Source organism: Thamnophis sirtalis, unplaced genomic scaffold, assembly GCF_051295495.1.
Source record: "Thamnophis sirtalis isolate CommonGarterSnake01/CBP01778 unplaced genomic scaffold, rThaSir2_p1.2 scaffold_7, whole genome shotgun sequence".
Lineage (NCBI taxonomy): Eukaryota > Metazoa > Chordata > Lepidosauria > Squamata > Natricidae > Thamnophis > Thamnophis sirtalis.
The window spans coordinates 14,998,918-15,005,017 of record NW_028261387.1 but is presented as its reverse complement, the minus strand read 5'-3'; positions in this window follow the sequence as shown (position 1 = coordinate 15,005,017).

The window sequence follows — 6,100 nt, the reverse complement described above, 5'->3', positions numbered from 1 at the left end:
TCTAGACTTGTTCAAATATATAGCCTTCAGTCTCCTTGCTGTGGTTCTAGGGAATGTGTAAGGCTCAAGGGACCTACGCAGCTCTGAACCTAATATATTCAAAGAATAAAAAAGGCATCTCATTGCTACCATAAAATAAATATAAGTATGTACATTACAATTCTGTAACCATGTATTGGAATGGATGGTTTATTAAGCTTAATGGGACTCCTTTTGGAGTAAATAGATTGGAATATACTACTAAACTATCATAAAATGCACTGGGCTAAAATAGAATTGCCACAATTAACATTATATTTAATGTTTCAGGAAGCAAATAAAATACATATATTTGGCCTTTTAGAATAATGGATAATTCAAATGGACATGGTTTGCACGCACATATCTTTTTCTAAAGATAACTAGGCCATAATATTTCCCAATCTGGAACCACACAGATGTATTGGAATTATAGTGTACTTGGAATTCTGGGAGTCACAACACATCTGAAGGGCACTTTCAGGCAAACTGGATTAGAATATTCAATGAATATATCAAAATGAAGATTTTGCCTTGTATAGTCAAATAGGGTATAGTTAAAAACATAGCTTCATAATTTGACTTCTTTGCTATACCCTATTTTAATCTAATAAAGTGAAAGAATCCCTGCAGATTTTACTCTGCTAGTTGTTGCTGACTATAGGGGGCGATACTCATCTCCATTTCAAGGCCATTGAGCCAGCATTGTCCGAAGACATTTGCATGATCATGTAGCCAGCATGAAGCCATGGAGCGCTGTTACTTTCCCACTGAACTGATATATATTTATTTACTTCTGAGCTGCCACGTGGGCAGGAGCCAGGATGAGGATGGGAGTTAAGCCCATCATGAGGAACTCAGGTCTCAAACCTGGGCTGCCAACTTTCCAGTCAACAAGCACAACAGCTTAAGTGCTGAACCACTGCTCTGCCTTAATCTGGTAAGTCAACTATAAAATTTATCTTCTCTCCAATTCCCAGAAAACTCAACCTTCTGTATTTAGTTAATAGCAATAGCAATAGCAATAGCAGTAGACTTATATACCGCTTCATAGGCCTTTCAGGCCTCTCTAAGCGGTTTACAGAGAGTCAGCATATTGCCCCCAACAATCTGGGTCCTCATTTTACCCACCTCGGAAGGATGGAAGGCTGAGTCAACCCTGAGCCGGTGAGATTTGAACCGCTGACCTGCTGATCTAGCAGTAGCCTGCAGTGCTGCATTTAACCACTGCGCCACCTTGGCTCTAAGTTAAATTAAAAAAACCTCCCTCAAGTATGAAATATCATTATGATTTGGAAACCAATCAAGCTAAAAGGTTTCCATTCATTTAATTTATAGATAAACAGTACTAGGAAGAGCAGGTGCGTGTGCATTCCTAAACAGAACACCTGCATCAATAATAGTTCTTAAAATACATCTATTATTTTTGGCTGCCAGCATGTCTTTCTTATTTTATCAGAGAGGGTGAGATGTTTACATTTCTCCTTTTAAGAAACCATCAAGTTCCTTTACAAGAACACAAAATCACTTAAAAGTGAAGACCATTGACACTGCAAATACTCATTCTTTCCAAAGAAGGCCTTACAATATTCCCAGGAGGAATTCCGTGATACAATTCCTCAAATCAATTTCTAGAAAGTAAGTTTGATGTAGCAAAGAATCAAAGGCTTTGTGACACCTTAAAATCTAAAGCATAAAATGAAAACTTCTACTATAGCAAAACTGAAAGTCTTTAAATTGCTCCAAGACCAACTACTGTTTTTGCTCAAAGTATAGTGAATGGAAATTTAAAAAAATCACTATCTTGAGTACTTTTAGATGGTAAAAACAGCAAGGTAAATGATAATTTTCCAAATACTGAAGCTTCAAGACATAACTTGTATCAGCAAATGCACAATCTTTTCTTTTTTAATGTATGTATGTATGTATGTATGTATGTATGTATGTATGTATGTATGTATGTATGTATGTATGTATGTTCCAGCATAACTCTGGAGCGCCTTGAGCAATTTCAACCAAACTCAGTACACAGATGACTTACCCTCTGGAAACAAATACTAGGGGGGTAAAACACCCCTGGGGTGTGTGTGTCTGTGTTCCAGCATAACTCTGGAAAACCTGGGCCGTTAAGGAGATCGAGTGTGATATCCTAGAGTGGCAATTGTTTATAATGTCATGGGAGGACGAAGGGAGAGCCTGGGCCATTAAGGAGAACAAGTGCACCATCCTAGAGCGGCAATTTTTTGTGATGTCAGTTCCTTTGCCGCTTCCTCTGGAAAGCCAGCCGTGACATTTGCCCTTCAGTGGACCAATGGGGAAGCACCTGATAGATTTGGGGCAAAGTGCCAGGTTTGTAGAAAGGGCAGAAAAGAGGAATGCATAGGAGGAGGAAGGGAGGGGGCAGAGGATGGGCATGGGAGTATGGGGAAGAAAGGACCCTCTCAATAGCTCCCTGTCAGACAAACGCTTCAGGGCAAAGTGCCAGGATCATAGACAAGGCAGAAAAGAGGAGTGCATAGGAGGAGGAAGGGAGAGGGCTGGGATGAAGACCATGGAAGTAAGGGGGAAGAAAAGCCCTTCTCAATTGCTCCCTATCAGACAAACACTTTGACATCTATAAAAATCCGGGCAACGCCAGGTTATCAGCTAGTCAAAGATAAAGCATAGTAGAAAGAGTTAAATAAGTAAAAACTTATAATTTAATAGAAACTAGTAAAAGCATGTGTAGCTTTCAGGGAACAGCAAAGCATAGAAGAGATGAAGTTAAAACCCAGATTCTTGTTGGCCCTGGCTGGGATATAAACCAAATATTTGGAGACATGAATATGAAAATTATTTCATGCATTCTGGAAAGGAAAACATAAGAACTGTGCACACTTACTTCAGAAAAAGTACCACTAGACTCAGTGGGACAGAAATAAAAAAACAGTGGAGAAAGTTCTTTCAAATTCTATAAAATACTTTATAAGACTAAAGAAACAGAGATGCCTTTTTTTAATACATGCAAGAAGATTATCTGTCTGTCTGTCTGTCTGTCTGTGAGTCATCCATCTATCCATCTGCTGTATCCATCACTCAACATGACAACATTTGCTAATGTACAAACCATAGAGACATGAATCAGTTTCTAGAAATTCTATTTAATTTGTTTATTTAAAAAGAGCACAAAAACCAGGAGAAATTTTTTTAACATATATATATATTTATATATATTAAAAATATATTGTCATTTGTTTGGAGCCTTTTCTCTACCTCAGAGGTGTCAAACTCATGTCATCACGGCAGTGTCATCTGATGTACCGGGACTTTTCCCCCCTTCACTAAACCAGGCGTGGGCATGGCCAGCATGTGACACATCCACCCTCAGGACATGAGTTTGACAGCACTGCTCTACCTTGTTCATTGTTGCTGCACTATTTTTTAATAATAAAAATAGATGGTGGTAACAAAGGCCAGTAAGAGAAAAGTCTAGTAAGAGATAAGGAAAATACAATGGCATATTTAGCAGAGATAGAAAAAAAATCTGGAAAAGGGTTGGGAAGATTTAATAAGATTTAATTTAAAGGTTTAATAAGGACTGAGAAGCTATGGAATATTAAGTATCAGACAAAGAAAAGGGACAAGAGAAAGATTTTTGAATATTTTGCTTAAGCTTTTTACAGATTAAGCCTTATTACTGAATCTGGGAGGAAAGGATTGCTATTTATTCCTAGATCTCGGAACAGCAATACATTTATTTAAAAATGAGGATGAATTGCTTTGTTAAATGTTCAACATGCTTATTATTAATTATTATTACCTTAACCTTCATCTATTCCTATGTCAGAGTGCCATAAAAACCACAATTAAGCAGCAAAATGCAGCACCACATTCCTTTCATTTAACAATAGAACAAAAAGAACCTATACAGATCATTTGTACATGAATATTATTCCCAGTGAAATAAAATTGAAAGGCTTAGTTGACATGCCCAGAGTAATTTATTTATTTGTATGCTTAATCCTATTTATAGAAACCTCTTGTCAACAAGTACATGCCCATGGCTTCCTGAAATGAAATGATTCCATATATGTTAATAGTGACACATCTCTTCACTCAAGTCCTATTACAAATTGACCAAGCCCTACAGTGTTAGGAGATTTTTCTGAAGTTTGACAGAAGAAACTCATTCATTGACTATGTTTGTTCAATCCCTCCCTGCATGACCAGACTTTATTCATAGTCAAAGTATGAGTATGACAGTGAAAGCTATGCTGATTTAGGTGACAACTGTGCCAGTGGAATTTTTTTTAGGGGTGGGGTGGGGTTCCTCAATGGAACTCACAGGGCTTGATTAGGAACTACAGTAAGAGGTTATTTAAAAAATCTTTACTAAAGTTACATATCTCTCCATATTAAGAATCACTATGCTTTGGACAATACTGGAGATAACATCAATTGAAACTATGACTTCAGTGTTCTTCTATGAATCTTTGTAGGACACATGTGATAGATGGATGGATGGATGGATGGATGGACGGGCGGACGGATGGACGGACGGACGGATTTCTCAAGTTTATAAACTGTTCCATTATCAGAGATACTGAGAAAGTAAACTTTTGGAATTACCAACAATATTAGCCAATCGCATAGCAAAGGAGATCCACATACATTATTACCATTTGGCTATGGGTCTTGTATATTATCCTGGTTTTGCTTTGAACTTTCTTCAACTTTTTGAGTGGCGTAATACAGTGTTTGAGACATAATTTTGACATGGGCAGTGGCCAACTTGACAGCTGAACCTGTAATACTTTAGCATACTTCCATATATATTGTCATTTAATTACACTTTGTAATGCAAACATGATAATATGACTTCATATTTAAAATAAGATTTGTATGCTCTTTTATAATAGAACAGGCACTATTTTATACATTTTGTAAAAGATTGCTGCTATTTTATATTTACATTGTAAACAATAAATTAGAGATTCAATAAACACTTCCATGAATAAGAAAAATTAAATATATATATATGTAAGCGAAATACCACTCATGCATCATCCCAAAATCTCCAGAAGCCTACAAACTTGAAATTTGTTCCTCTTGGCTTCCAGGTGCTCACTAAGATTTTTTTTTTTTAAATGACCATCAGATCATTAGTATTTCTTATAGTATTATTAACATGCTCCGATACTAAGGAGTTAGACATTCTACTTGCCCTTCCCACCTGAAAAGAACTCTTCCAATTGCCACTTGGGCATGGGCATGGCCAGTGCATGACTCATCCGGCGTACAGGCTGGGAGTTTAGACATTCTACCCCCAATCCCCATCTGAAAAAAACACTCTGATGCTAAGGAGTTAGACTGAGGGAGATAAGGAGATAAGAGAGGCCTCTGTGGGGCAAACCTGAGGGAGAGAAGGGGAGAGGAGAGGCTGATCGTAACTACTCATTTATTTTCAAGCTGTTAAGTGTCAATTTATCAAGCCTGATCACATAATTTCATAGTGGAGCACTGATATTCAGCTAGTCTTTAAATAAAACCTATAGGCTTTAAGCAGGATTATATAATTATTTTCTAGGATTTAAAATATAGAAATTGTTTAAAATATGTAATTGTTCTTTGTGTTGTGGGAAGTTATTATTCAGCCCTCTTCCAGAAAAATGAAATATCCTAGGAAATATTGAAAAGGCAGAATATTTCTCTGGATATGAAAAGAAAGAAACATGTTTTAAAAGACAGAATAGTTGCTTGTAGCTTCCTGCCCATCACCACTGTTAATGGGCCATTAAGAAGGCCAAGCTAGTCCACTTTACATAATAAAGGCTTCTCCACTGCAGCCGCAGGAGGGATGGGATTAAAAGCATGATAATATTGGCCCTTTACTCAACTGATCACATGGCATCTGAGAACTCAACCAAACCTGGATTCAAAACACAGCCCAGAGAGATGCCCCTGCATGGCCCCATGGGAGTCTGACAACCAATCAGAATACATTTCTTACACAGGAACAGGAAACAGAGAGGTGGGACTGAACAGGTTATAAAAAGCCTAGCAAGCCCCTCCCTCAGCCCTTCTCTTCTTCTCCACCAACATT